At 40.5% G+C, this 15831-nt stretch overlaps 1 protein-coding gene across 5 annotated transcripts in view; it reads left to right on the top strand.

Moving 5' to 3' along the window:
• Nucleotides 1-15831, top strand: part of LOC125770927 (Down syndrome cell adhesion molecule-like protein Dscam2) — a 369720-nt gene that overhangs the window by 29228 nt on the left and 324661 nt on the right. The window lies entirely within an intron of this gene.

Below are 15831 nucleotides of genomic sequence, written 5' to 3' on the forward strand. Positions count from 1 at the left end.
AGGCACAGTTTTTTTTGAGTTTTAAGGTGTTGGAAAAAAAAGCACCCGGAAACCGGGGAAACATTTTTCACGCCTTCTGCTAGCCGAATTTAGCCGAAAAACAACTCCAAAAATACTAACCCATTCATATAAGGTTGGTACCCACACACTAGGCAAATAAAGAACTGCCTTTTCTTTGGCTTCCGTTTCTTAGCTTTTCAGGCCACTCGGTGTTGCAGTCTCGGTTTCTTGTTACGCTGTTTACGTTCTTGGAACGTGCGAAAAATATAAACACGTGAAAACATGTGAATATGTTGCTGTACATATTTTTCATTTTACAGTTTTTTTTCTTCCTCAAAAACCTACTTTTGGAGTAGGTACGTGACGAAGGATTTCGATAAACAAACAGATGAAGCTTGAATAATTTAAGCTTGCTCAAAATCATGGTTTGCTTTGGCTTTTCGGTGCGACATATTGCTTAATTGAGGTTAAATTTATCTAACAAAAAGTATGAAGGGCTACAAACTTTCTAAATCGTCTGAAACAAAAGTTCCATTCTGACTTGAATTCCAAGTGTTAAAACAGGATAACGGGGCTTAATTAAAAAATAATCTTCAATATAATTACCTAATAATCATGTGTTAAGATTGGGCTTAAAAAGCTCATAGTTCGTCCTGTTATCAAAGTTTATTCTTCATACAATCCATTTCCCAGTAATGTTTTATTACTTTGTAGTTTAAAGTACTAAAATATCAGAGCACTAACTCATAATTTTTCCAGCGAAACAAATTTTTAATTCGTTACGAAATTTTTTATCATCTGATGACAAATTAAAACCACATCTAAATAAATTCCTAAGTAAAATTAGGTATCAAAAGTAGCACCAGAAGACGATGCCATTGCACGTACAGCGTTATTTCTCTTGTAGACAGCTTTTCCCACTATCTCAATTTACTAACCACAATTAATGAAATTAGGCATGTTTGGTATAAACCGTTGAAAGAATTAGATGTGACCAAAAAGCGTATGCACTCACTTACATATGAAGTCGAATGTTACCACCGGTTCAAACCATTCTTCAACTACTTCGTTTGACTATTTATCCACCCGGTTTCACATGGACATGGACTTTTTATCGGCACGATTTTACAACACGTTCACAACCCACGATGTCACCCCATGTCGTCGTAAAAGCCACCCGAGAACCATAAACATATTCAATAATATTCTACCCACACCATAACGACTGTCTCACTACGTCCCTTGGTGCCTTGAGATTCGTGGATTCGTGAAGGAAGATGAAAAAAAGACACCCAAAACAATAAAAGCATTTCGTTCGTTTGCCTCATCTAGCCTCATTGTGCAAGTGATTAAGTAAAAGCATCGACCCTGTCTTCAAGCATCGAGGGGGGACAATTTTTTTTTTATTCCCAAACATTCATATATGATGTTTGGGAGTGTTATGCTGTGGGTAACGCATCGGTTGGTTTCTTATTTCATTTGGTTTATGATGACATTTTTATTGGTACAACTGGTGTGGTCGTTCGGTGTGTGTTGCATATTTAGAACGTTTACATAAAATCATAATTAACTCGTGTACTGTGCTTTAACTTTTATATGAAGTATATTATAAGTGCAAAATACTTATGAATGAAAACATCATATTTTTTTGGGATTAATTGAATAAATATATTGCAAACGATAAATTCTTGGATTATTCGCTCACCTGTCACCATCTTGGTGAACTGTTAATTTGCCCATAAATGGCGTCCAGTAACAGCTGTGTGCACATGCGACCGCACATTCATTAATTAAAGCATCTGCACCCAAAATCCGTACCATTTTTAGTCCGACTTCCGATCACTTTCAGGGTTTCAGGGTAAAGGGAAAGATGGCAAAACATTGAGAGATTTATGAGTTTCAATATCGATGCAGATTGTCATCATACATCACCTGGGGATTTTATGACGACGCATGGCGCAACACTTTTCTATCCACCCCCAACGCCTGCGACACAGCAGGATAGCGTAAGGATGCTTAAGCGTTCCTACGGTGGTCCCTGACACCGATGTTAAAGTATCGTAAAAAATCATATTCATTCCATTACCCTGGTCTGGCGATGGTATGGAACAAGGTTCTTTTGGCTGGTGCAAAGGTAGATATTTGAAGCGCGCTAAAATCTTATTTACGGCAATAACTTGTACCCTAAACGCTTACAAAACACATCTACCAACCCCACCAACAAAAAATTTACCCACCGCCACACCTTAACACCAGGATCACAACCCCCGGGACGGTTTTCAGTTGGTGCTGGGAAGAACTTCAAAAAATGTGCGGCAATCGGTGTAGTCCTCCCCGTTTTTGCGGACGAAACCAAAAGAAACACGATCCGGGAATTCCTGAAGCTGCCGCGGGTATATCGGATGGTACCGCGGCGGCAGGAAGGAAATTGATTTTACGAGCTCAATTTCAGCTGTGAAATTACTTAGATAGCGTCAGTGTCAGCCATGCGACGAAACCCCCGGCTGAAGGCCAACAACCATCGTCGACGAGCTGTAAAAATGTAATTCCCCAACAATTTTCCACCATATCGTTTCACCGACCGCCACCATGCCCGGCCACAACGTGCGTCTGCGATACTGGTCGGCCACACTTCTTCACTGCACTGCTGGTGGGTGACTTGATAGCCGAATCGACTTCTGCTGAAGGATTTCCATTCGTTACCCACCCGGGGAAATGGGGCCCAAGCGTTGAACGGACCCACCACCGCAGGCCGTGTTTATAATTCGTAATTTTATTTTTATTTAGATTTATGCACTCCAACTCATCCACGTGGTTGGAGGTTTCCACGAACTCTGGCCAACTCGGTTCATTTCCACGAATTGCTTGAATTGTTCAGCCGTCTCACGGTGGAACAGCACGCGTAATAAAACGGCGGTCATACCCAAACAACGGTCGGTCCCTACCCCTTAAATACACGCTCTTTCTCATCACCCGCGGCATGACATCTTTTCTCGTTAAAAAAGCTGTTTTTCCCTCCTCTCATTTTTTGCCCTTATCTTTCTCTCTCCTGCTCGGTTGTTTTAGCTAGTTAAAAAGCAGAAAATGTTCCATACTTCAATCGATTTTATTTATTTATTTCATCATTCTTTCTCGACCAAACGACGAAGGGAGCTGCAAGCAGGACACGCTCCCTTTCCCGGCAGATCGCAAGCTGATCGAAGCTCCCGTTTTTGGAGGTGTGCGGGAAATGTAAGATGGTGCGAAAGATAATATTTCTTATGGGTAGCCGCCGCACGCTGCTCGCGGTCGGCTAAATTACCAACATACCATAAAATGAGAAACCATGAGCGTAATATTTATGTCCGCGATTAATCTCCCACAGTGGTGGGCGCAGGATGAAAGATAGCCACGCGTAAACGGTAATTGATATACCATGTGCAGGAGTCGTTAGACAATGTGCGTTCTTGCTAAATCTAACATTAAAAAAAAACTTCTCGCAAAACCGACAATTTTAATCGTATCGTTTGTAATTTTTTTTGCGAATAAAAAGGCTAAAAAATCACATCATGTTTAGAATGATCGTGAAATAAAATGTCAAATAAAAGAGCGTCCTTTCTGTATTTTTTAATATGATGTTACAAACCTACGATGGGAATATTTATTTAATATACATCACATAGTTCGATCATTGATAGAAGAAACTAAATAATAAAATATTTTCACGTATTTACAACCGAGTATGCCCGGGATAAGGCAAAGGAAAAGGAGGAAATGCCTTGTGATAATTTTAGGACGCCTTCAGCATCAGATGCTGACAATACGGTCGAAGCCGTATTCATTAATTATAAATAAATAAATTAATAAAATAAAATTTTCACTTATTTAATTTATTAAAAAGGAAAATAATTGGCGAAAAAAAATAAAACATTTTCTAATTTAACAGTTCATCTCACTGCTTCATTACTTTTTTATAGGGCGAAAAATCTCTCTTGAAAAGTTATATTTTATATATATCTTAGTTTAATAATTAATAGTCTGACATGCAAAATAACTTTCTCAACTTTTATGCTACGACAATGCAAACTAGCGAGAGCTTTTGAGATTTGAACCGCCATCCATCCTCTATGCAAAGTTGTAAAAATATTATTTGAAAATTTAACACAAGACAACACCAAATATTGCAAAGCTTTTCGAAACCTTATTGTTAACTTTCACTTAATCGTGTTGAACATAAAGCTGTGTTAGCTTGCTCTCTTATTAAAAGCATCTAACAATTTGATAATCAAATTCACGAGAAGGAATCTATTTTGAGCTTGAATAGCATGGGTCACTGACTAGTTAATGAGCGTGAAATTGTACGCTATGCACCGTAGCAGGTTAGGAAAATTTTAATCCAGAAGATTTCGTAACGAAATTCCCCCCGTGGCAAAGCTTTGCCATACGATCAACAGACTAGTTCGTCTGTTTTGAGCAAATCGTTTCATCCTCTAGGTAGAAGTGTCATTGATACTAACCTACCATAAGCTTGTCGAAGGGACATTAAGAAGAAAATTGGTGTTTAAATACGTATCGTGAACCGTATACACCGAATACAATCTCATAAAAGAAAAACTGTTGTGATTAATGGATTAAAATTTAATGCCCCAATTTACGACTTGCTGCCCGTAAAATGGGGAAGCAGCAGTAAGGTTTTCATCCATCCAGCGTCAGCAAAATTTTTTTGTGTGTTTGCCACCTAATACAAAACCCGGATAAGCAACGTGGGCAGCGTGTGAAAATTTTATTAAGATCCTTGTCTCATATCGCCCGGGTAATGGAGGCGCCTGGTTGTCTTCACGATTAAAACCATTGTCGGGTGGGAAGGTGAAACAAAAAGGCAACCCATGAGGCAAGATTAATTAATCATTTGTTTTTATTAGCCAAGCCACCGGTAAACTATATCCATGTGCGATCCACTGGCAAAACATCCGTAAGCGTAAGGAAAAACGGAAGAAATGTTGTACCACGCCGGTTCTTGGTATTGGGTTAGTGTCGACCCGATACGAGCATACCAGCCGTAAGGCGAACATAAAAACCCGTGTCCCCGCGTTCGGGTAAGATTAAGAAGCACAGCAAAGATGCGTAGCATCGGAATGGATGGCAGGGGTTTGGTTTTGCGTCGCGCTATTGCGTCGAGCTGAACGCAATCGCAGTTGACGAGTTGACACCCGTGGGCTATTAAGATAAATGCTTACCGTGGTGGGTCGGAGGGCCGGTTCGGTACAATCTCGAAAATCTCTTCCCATTGCGTAGTGGGAATGACCCGCGCCGGAGTTTGGTGCGCTAGGCAGCATACAAACGAAGGCGTCATCCGTGTTAATTAGTGCTGTTTGCGTGATAAATGAGCTCTTTTGTGACGGGTGAAAAATGAATTCTGTGCAATTGCTCAAGCAGTGGAACCATCACAGCGCTGGGTCGCACAAATTGGAAGAAACCAACAGTTAGAGACGAAAACTGTAGCTTGATAAAGGTTTGAATGTTCGTTTAAATGTGTTAGTTTTTTTTTGAGTTATCAACAATTCTATGTTCAGAATATTTAAGGATTTGAACATAATATTGTTCGAGTTTTTTGATAAAATTTTGTTGTAGTTTATTGGTTAAAATTGTAATTAGATTTTTTTTAACATTTCCACTTGGGTTGCGAATTGCCTAAAACTAGGCATACATATGGAGGTGCCTGGTGGTTTATAAGCTATTGCGAGTCTGTAGATCTTCTGATGTTATAAAGATAAGGATCCAATATCAGGATAACATATAACAGTTATTTAACAGTTAAGCTTCGTTTTGTTTGAAAAAAAAACTGTTTGAATTGGTTTAATATTAATAAAAAATTGTTCTCGTTACAATTTAAAATTGTTCTCAATGTCTTGTTTTTTCCCCCTTCTTCAATCTGAGCACAACAACCAGACAAAATCTGTGTTGCGATGGTACAGTAGCACGCAAAGCGGAGTTTAATGTTTCGCACGAACCAAATCAATCGATATTCATTCTCATCTCGTCTCGAGCATCCTCTACGAGTGGGGTGGTTTTTTTTCTCTTCTCTACGCGGAAGAAAGATGGGGCTGCCATTTTTCGCGATCCCGAAGCCAACTCGGCATTTATTTTACTATCGCAATTTTCCGAACCAAAGAGACACACTTCGTCATACTGTCATGGTGCAAAGTGTTGGTTTTGTGGAGGGCTTTGTATATCGTTCGTACCGTGTACGCTAGACCCCGGCAGATAGGCGGAAACACACGTTGGCCTTTAGACACTGGTGGCTGGTATATAGCTGTCCCATGTAGAAAACTGTGGGAACCGGATACCGGAAACGGCAAGTCAGCCGTTTCGTGTGCCTACCGGGCAAGACAATGAACTGTAGCCGTAGTCTTGTGATACCGGTACGATACTCAGTGTACAATGAACGAAAGCAAAAAAAATAAAGGTACTAACGGTATAAGTACAAAAGAAAATTGCAGTGGTTGTGATGGGAAAATAAAATAGTAAGCAAAACATATTTTTAATGTTTCGAGATGATTGCTTCATTTAAAAAAAAAGAAATAGTATGATAAAAATTAAAACATTATCAAACTTTTATTGTATCACTGTATTTCATGGTACAGCTTGCATTCACGCATATTTATAAATATCGCTTTTCATCTTCATTGTTTATCTTTCGTTTTTCCACACAAAAATGAATAATCTTCGAATGTCCTGCTTTCGACTTATCGTATCCTGTTTCTTTCTAACCGTCAGCCCATTTACCAACTAACATACAAAACCACCACACCAACACATTTACATTAACGTAGTCTCGCTTGTACGTGTGCATCACTGATACTGCTGCACTGCAGAGTGAAGTGGATCGCGTAGGGTATTGTGCAGCCTCTTTCTCCACGACTGACATCCATTTGCACCTGGCACATGGTCCTCACTGCGTGCGTCAGGTACTACGATCAGGCGCACAAAAAAAAAACAAGGGAAAAGCGAAAGGAGAGCAATTAAAAAAATATATACACATATCTATGTACATGCAACACAGATGCAATACAAAACAGATGCCGGGCAGCAGCCCCGGAGGCTTTTCGGTGCATCCTGTTCGTCTAGATTCGATAGGAATGGAAGGGAGGAGTCGTTTTTTTCTCTTCTGCTCTACCCGGTGGGATGGTTTTTTTTGCTTGTTTGTTGTTGCTGCTGCTGCTTGCATCCTTACTTTCCCGATCTGCTTTTCATGATAAGCAAGCCTACCATCGGGTTCATCGTCGTCGTCCGGTTTTGGCGTTGGTGGTGTGTTGGTGGATTCCAACACGATGTTTAACTTTCGTTGCGCTCGCTCAACGATGCGAACCCGCTGACTATGGCGCATGTAAACCCTTCAATGATCAGGATTTTAGGTTGTTTAATAAGAGGTTTAAACAATTTTACAGCACGTCGAATATTCGAGGCTCAATTAACTGGATTGAGGATTATCCGTGCGCCTATAAACGATTAATGTCGTGTTTTTGGAAAAAAAGATGGAATATTGAGTCACGTTATTTGTTTTTAAATTGCAACTTGTTTTACTTGCCTGAAAATATGCATTAAAAATAGTAAATAGTATAACTAGACTTATTTTATTTTAAAATTTTTTTATTTGTATTTCAATACCAAAGCTGTTATTCTGGTTATCCGGGGAAATCGATTAACCGGTAAACCCGGTATAACGGTTTGACGTTCAGCAGCAATTTATAATAAGAAAAATAGACAATTTTTCCATAATATAAATAAGTATTGGAATATTTTATTTTTTCAAACATCATTTTTACTTTTTCCTACCGCTTGATCACACAAGACCCTAGCTAAGATACACTATCCGACCAGTTATTTTTTTTGTTGTGCAACCCTTATGCTTGCGATAGCCACTTCAACTGGCAACGACGGTGGATGATGTGATCGTGGTCGCGCCGTACATCGACAAGCCGTAGCCGGTCCTACACCATTTTTTTTCTCCTGTACCATGAGACAAATGTGGCCTCTGGTAGTCTGGGGATATGCTGGGAAGGATGTACAAAGCGGCTAGTAGTCCCATCAGTATAGCAAATGCAAATTGCAGACACAGACCGAAACCGGCAGCTACGAAACGGGTTGAACCAAATGAAGAGAGTCCCGGCCGATGGGGGAAAAGGCAGAATGTGAATAGACATTATTCTTGCCACTATCTGTTCGTTTCTCTCTCTCTCTCTCTCACTTGGTCTTTCATTCCTTTACTTCCGTCTACTATCAACCCTGTCAGGATGATGATGGAACGATGTGTAACGGATGTGAAATGACGTTGGATGGAAAAAAATCGAAAAGAAAATGAAGAAGACTCTCCCTGTCATTTTCCGTGGCATAAGGATCCACCGGTCCAGGCTCTATCGAATGAAACGAAGATTGACGAAGCATGAAGCGACCGAACCATACATGCATACCAAATTTACCTCGCTCGCTACATACACTTTCCACGTGGCGTCGCCTTGCTTTTACGGGGGCGAGGGAGTTTTGATGCGCCGTCTCGACTGCCACTTGTCATCATCCGTCGGTATTTTTCTGCCACCGTCTTCTTCATCGCTCTTGAACGTTTATTGACGCTGCTGCATCCCATCATGCAGGCTTCAGTTTGAGTTTTACTCCCGTCTTACCATCGCTGGTTTCACGGATACAGTACACGGATAGTTTCTAGGATACATTCCCTTGGTTGGTGCCCGTTTGTATGCACCGGGGCAGGTAGGTTGATGCAAGCAAATGAACAAACATGAAGGTTTGAAATTGAAGGTGGTACAAATGTTGTACCTGCAACAAATGTCATAACATGGTTTGACATATTTTAAAGAAAACTAAAAAAAAAATATTTTAATGAAGATGATAAAAATTTGGATGAAAAAATTCAAGGCAATCGGAAAAATTCTGTCGACTCCAAACTCAAAACGATTGTATAGAGTCCAGTGATTAAGACTAGCCATTGAAATACAAATTATTTGTAGAAACGATTAATCAATGTGTATCAGGAGAGCAATTTGTTTAGTCAAGTTCCAAATTTTTCTGCGGGAGTGATTTAAATTTCTCGTTTGTTTTGTTTTCTACTTTTAAATCATTGAGTTTGTATTATTGTTAATGCAGCATCGAATCAAAAGTTCGTTTAATTGCCCCTACCAGACGTTCGATAGAAAAAGGTGGAAGAATTCAATTTTATCGTCCAAAAAACCCAATCCCATTTATTAAACCAATATGGTGGAACGATATCGCAGTTTAAATCTTTCACAACACAAAAAACCCTTCTATCCCTGTTGCAGCGAAGCCATTAATTTAAGGATTTAGAAATTTGAATTTCAATTATTAGATTTATGGTGGCAGCACGGTGGAACTTTCTTAGCATATGGTTTTCTAGCAAAACTCCATTTTGCACAATGAAAAAGTGCTTACGCAAAAGCACAACCATCACACCGATGCCACCACCACCGGTTGTAGTTTCGAGCAGGAAAACAAATCGGTCAAATCGATGCGAGAAACCGCCCTGGAAGCCCCCTGGTGGGGTTTCAGTGCAGCAGTGCAATTAAAACAAGGTGCCTATAAATCTTGGCCCATGCCCATGTTAGGCACCGAAGGACTGCTGCTGACCGCACCATGCAACACGGACCATAAAGCAGGAAGCGAAATAATGCTACCGAACGCTCCTCCCGGGGCACGTTTGCCACGGGTCGCCATATTTTATTAGCTTCCCGGGGAGGAAGACGCAATAAAAGTGGGACTACGGGACTGGTCGCAAAACTTAAGTAATAGGAAGATTTAGAGGCGTCTCCAACGGGGTTTTTATGGGTTTTTTGCGGTTTGCAACACTTTTCCTTTTTTTGTTGTTGTGTGTGTGGCGCTTAGTCCGGGACATGTCAGTTTGCTCGCACGTTCGCTGGTGGCATGCAGCTTGTGACAACACGATAAGAGATTTCACAGTTGAATGGTATTTTTCTGTATGTTTAGAAGTGTCTTTGTTGTATTGCAGTTTTCTTCTTTTGCTTTAATTTATTTTTGTACTAAAAATACAAAAAATGGAATTGAAGGATGGACATTTCCACTCCGGTGCTCGTAAATGAAAATATTTTATAGATTATTTAACCACCTCATAAAGTGGATAGTTTTTCATATAGTTGTTGTATAATTTGAATATTATCTAAATTTAATAACTTTTCAAATTTTAAAATGAATAACAAAATGGTGGACATTTAGTGTTTTGTTAGAGCGATTTTTGTTTAAAAATTTCTTGGAATTTTGACCATAAAACAAAAAAGAGTCAAATTAAATAAAATTTATTAAAATTATTAATCTTCAAAACTTATAAATTCGCCAAAATGAGAAACTATGTATAACTGTTTTGCATTTACTTTAGATAGTTTTAAGCTTCTGAATTTTCGCTTCGTTGCATTTTCTATTCATTTAGAAGCAGAAAAATAACTATTAAGTCAATCATCACACTTCACTCTGTGTGACTTTGCTTTTAAACGAAATGACATGAAAAGCTAAAAATGATTGAAAGCTTTTTACAGCAACGTCTGGCACACGAATCAAGCTCTCCGTCCATCACGATTGTTGGAACCAATCGAGTTCCCAAAATCATAGTTAGATTGATCGCAACGTGTATTCAATTATACCCGGACGAGCATTTAATCGATAGCAGGCTGATATTGATTTTTACCCCGATATTATGAACAATTCATTACCTGGATGGATGGATGGAAGAAAAGGATGTTCAAAGGGTTTCCATAATTTGAAATGTAAATGTATTCAAAAAATTAATTATAGGCAACAACACAGAAAACTAATTTAAAACTTTCGATTGTTTTAAGAAAATGGAGCTGTAATTAAAATTTATTTTTTTATGCTCCCGCTCTAGCTGCATGCTTGTTAGAAAATTCTCCGAACCATTTTCTAAACAACTTACAAGCGTTCGCTGGCGATACAATGTAAAAGTAAAGTAAATTAGATTTTCTCACTGTTTCCCTTCAATGTTGCAAACCGGTACAATTCTCTAGAGTAACAAGGGGAGGAGGAAATATAAAAAAACAACAAGCTTCCACGAAACAGTGGGACGCTTTTCCAGCCTCTTCCGGTGTAATCAAATCTGCCAGGATTAAAATGAAAAATTGATTACATGCAAACGCACCACGGCCCACCAGCGTAACGGTGGTTGCACTTCACGGTCAAGCCCAACATGTAGTACCGGCATCCCCAGGCTAGGGAAGCAATAATAATTCATCATGGCACCAAAAACCACGGCCCACAATTTGCTTTCTTACCTTTTTTGGTCGGTGGCTACCAGCAGGCCACCTTTCGACCTGGAGACGCGCAACATTTTCAAATCAAATCACCTTCATCAACAATTTAATATTAATGTCACAATTATGGTGCGGTCAGCAAACCTTACTCACACACACACACACACACACATCCACACACACGCAAGAGTGAAAAAGCTCCATCAACCTGGATTCGTATGGTTTAGGTTGTGCGGGCGTAACCTAACCAACGAAAGCTTCCGTTTTTTTCCTCGTTTTTGCTGGGATCACGTGCGTGCGTATGTAGATGGGGCCGCCCTGTCGCTCATTGTATGCGTGATCGTACGATGCGTATGTTGTTTTGCCTTTTTTTTTTGTTTCTTCCCTCACAAGCGCATTTCTACACTTGGGAATCATCAGTCATAAGGGGCGAGCTTTTCGGGCGATGCCCATTCTTCCCGATTGCATCACGAGCAGTTTGGTTTGCATTCGGGGAAAATCCAGCTACTGCCCGTAATGTGCGTCACTACAGAATGAAAGCTACACTTGCGTACGCAGCCGTACGCACTATCGTTCGTGCGTAGGTGGGTAACTCACACAGCCACGTGTGTGTGTATGTGTGTGTTGGAAGGGCGCATCGTACGCACCCGCACGTACACGGACAAACTGCAGATGCAGATTCGACTGCAGCGTCATCGACGACGGTAGGCCGGTGGATGGTTTTCCGATGCGTTCGAGTGCATTCAATACATAGGCCATGCGCTTGCGAGTATATAGGAGCAGTTTGCACGCAACTAATAAAAGCTCCTCATGGTTGTATGAAGGAGATGGCAAGTGTGCTACATATGAATACGGTGGTCACATTCGGTGCACATCGAAAAATGGCCAATATTGAACTGACCTACATGCGTGGGAATTTTGCACAAATTATGCCTCCACTCTTGCTTTTCATCTACACCTATACTGTCCATCATTTCTATATAGGTAGGTGACCATGCTGTTGCAAAATAAATAAACGGAAGGCGCATTTCAATTTTTTGTACAAATCTCTTTCACTCCAACACATGCAAGATTTTTTTTTAAATGAAAAAAAACACTAATCTCCACACGAAATACTCGCACGTTGGGGTGTGTGTGTGTGTGAGAATGAGATTAAAAAAAACAGAGAAAAAAAAATTCGACCCCCGGGAAACGGGCGAAGGCGTAAAAGGTTATACGCACATCTGCAAGCGTTAAATGCATTGAATATCATTCTTGAAAAACCCTTGCGCTCCGTTGCATTTTATCCCACCTTGCTCGACTTTTCCAGCCTTTTTGTATGTGTTTGTGTAATAGTGCATTTGAAACAAAAAAGAAACATAATTAAAATCTCCACCTCTACGAAACCGTTTGCATGTGGGAGTGAGCGTTTTTGCATCCGTCAATAAAGGGGGAAATTATAGTTTTTTTTTTCTTCTCCCACCAAGGCCACCACTGTGTTGCGATTTGCATGCATGTGTTGAAAAAATGTCACCACTGTACATTGATGAATGAGCCCTGCTGAGTAGAGAGTATTGCAGGGTGGAAAAAAAGAAGAAGAAAACTGTGACCTCAACAAATGTACGAACACACACACACACATACAAATGTGCGCACGGTCAGGAATCAACGAGCTACCACGCCCTAGCTACCTCTAGGGAGCGAAAAATAAAGGGTCCGACCTGTCGCGAAGAGTTCCCCATTTTGCTCCCTCAGTGACCACACATGTTCGGTTTGACCTTTGCATGTCAATTGCTGGCTGCCCGCTCGCCATTTTTCCACACCCCCCAAAAATGGGTGTTTATCCCGCCCTTTATCAAGGCTAACTGTCATTGCCGACTATTGGCAGGGAACATGGTACAACCATGGTGGATGTTACGATAAATCGTAAAATCGTTCCCTGTCCCTCTCTCTCTCTTCCATTAAATCCCATTTTCTTTCCCCCGCAAAAAAATAACCCCGGGAATAACATCAAAAGGGATGCTGCGGTTGCGCTCCAACTCCCCAATAAGCATTATTAGTACGGTTGTGCGAACCATATTTACGCACGATACGTAAAATGTTACCTTATCCGAGAGCACTAACACACATACCGAGCTGCATACAGGCTTTCAAAAAAGCTTTCCATCCATGCCTGGCGGAAGCTTGCGAAACTGCATCTCACCTGCAGCAAACTGCAAGCAAACGGAAGTGCATCGGAACGAGCGGACGCTTTATGACGGTCCTGCTCCAACACACCCATACGCAGAGGTCCTTCAGCAGCCAGGCAACCAGAACACTGGACAACAATACAGGCAGAGCAGCAGTGCTTGATGAGAGATTGTGACTTTGTGCTGGTACTGCATGCAAACATTGTCAAACAGGCCCTACCTTCACACACACGCGTTATCAGCAAAAAGCACACGAACATACGCACACACTTACAGGCGCTGAAACGCATCGCTCGAAAGGCTTACACACAGATAGTACGCATCCGTACGCAATGGTCGCGTTCGTGGCGCAGTTTTTCCGCCTCCCTGCAACCATTTCCTTCACACCCCTGGGGAGTCATCCTTGCCGTGTGATTGCCAGCTTTTTACTGATCCTGCGGCGTGATTTGCGTATTTTCTCATCGACCGAACACTACTAGGGAGTGGAGGGGGAGTGGGGGCTAAGAAGGGAGCGAAGCAATTCTTTATGACCCGAGCATCCGAGAGAGCAAAAGCACACATGTGCCCCGTGTGGTTGGTTTTTTGGGTAGTCAGGAATTCATAAATTTTGGGTGCCGATTTTTTTGTTTAGCAGTTTTTGCTAACGGTGGCAATAAATAGCGTGTACGCACACCGGCACACGTGGGGTGTATTGTGGTGCACGTGTGATGAGGATGAGAAGGATTGTTTTTTTTGCGTGTGTTACGTTTGGCTTGGGTTCGACTTTCTGCCATGTTGAATATTCGTTCCACGCTACAGCTTCAGCAGTGTAAAGTGCTAACGCACTACGAGAGATGGCTGAAACAAATGGAAGGCTTTGGCCGCACACACATCCAAGCGCCCTTAGCCACTAACTACATTGTGCAACAAAATGCAAAACCAACTTGCTACAGCGTATATACGCATCCGCAATCGATAGTTTCGCTCGCAAGCTGTAAACTCATTTTCCACCCCGAAAAGGGTCGGGAAGAAATGAAGGAAACTTTCGGTTTGTGGTTTAGCCTTTTTCTCACCATACAAATTCACCAATTGATGTTTGTTTTGTTTTTCTTGATGATGTTACGCATCGTTTTGTTTTTTGTTGTGGTGAAGTTCAATTTTATTATTTTATCGTGTGTATGAGTTAGCATTTTAAAAATGTTTCCACTTTCGTACCCATTTGTCAAGGCAACAGGGGGTATTATGAAAACAAAGCAATCGTGCATGATTGTTGAGGGGGAAACAAAACCAACATAAACGCTTTCTGTTCCAATCCAGAGACAATAGAAATGTTCGATCAAATGAAGTGATCTGTCAATTACAACAACTTAAAAGCGTTTATATGTTTTTTTTAAACATTCATGTCACAGAACAAATTAGCTATTGTTGGAAAGCATCAAAGGTTGGCGAATATTACAATTGCTCCCGTTGATGAAATTACATTATATTTCCAATGAATGTACACCGTTATCGAGAATTTTGGAATTAAAAAAAATATATAACATTGATCGTGGAAGCATATTAGTTGTAGGCAATGTGCCAGAGCTATTTATTAATTTATCTTTATTCTTCGTACAATTATAGTACTTGTACGTTGCTTTAAATTTGCATCAAATTCATATTAAGCAGCATAGTCTCCGTAATACACATTTTTGGATCCTGGTCACTACACCAATGTTTGATGTTACGATCGTGAAATAGCAGCAATATTGCTAAATTCCTTGGTCAAAAAATATTTTACGATAAGCTCTGCATGTTTGTACAAGAATACACAATTTTTATATTAAAATATTTGGATGTAAAACAACCCTCGTAAATGTCTCGTTGAAGAATGAATTGAATTAAGTGAAAGTTAATATTGAAAGAGATTCAAATGTTACTAAGAGAAAAATAGGGTAGAAGTAACGTTTTATTTTGTTATTAGTTATTTAAAGTTTAGACAAAAATACAAGTTAAAAAACCAATTGTTAGATATCGAAAATGGATCAAAGCTAATACAAAATGAAACTGAGAAAAAAAGCAAGCTTCATCCCAGTTCATTACCCATTGACTAAGGAACGAGATTGATGAAATCCTTGCACCGTAGCACGAATCACATACTACACAACAATTTGTGTAAACATTTTCACCACCACCCCAAAACACCCTGTCAGCTATGCGAAATTTACTCTCCACCAGGGGAAAGAATTTCTCCCCCTTACCCCCTTAAACCCCACGGCAGAAGGCGTTCGCGTTGGCATCGTCGGATGATCGTTCTCAATCTTCTTCGCAACAACCTTATCGTGACAGGCGGGGGGCACTGACGTAGCATAAAGGTAACGACATACCTGATGCAAAGTAATTCGGTTCCTGTCTTGCTA

The sequence above is a fragment of the Anopheles funestus genome, chromosome 3RL (genome assembly GCF_943734845.2).
Source record: "Anopheles funestus chromosome 3RL, idAnoFuneDA-416_04, whole genome shotgun sequence".
In the NCBI taxonomy this organism is placed as follows: Eukaryota; Metazoa; Arthropoda; class Insecta; order Diptera; family Culicidae; genus Anopheles; species Anopheles funestus.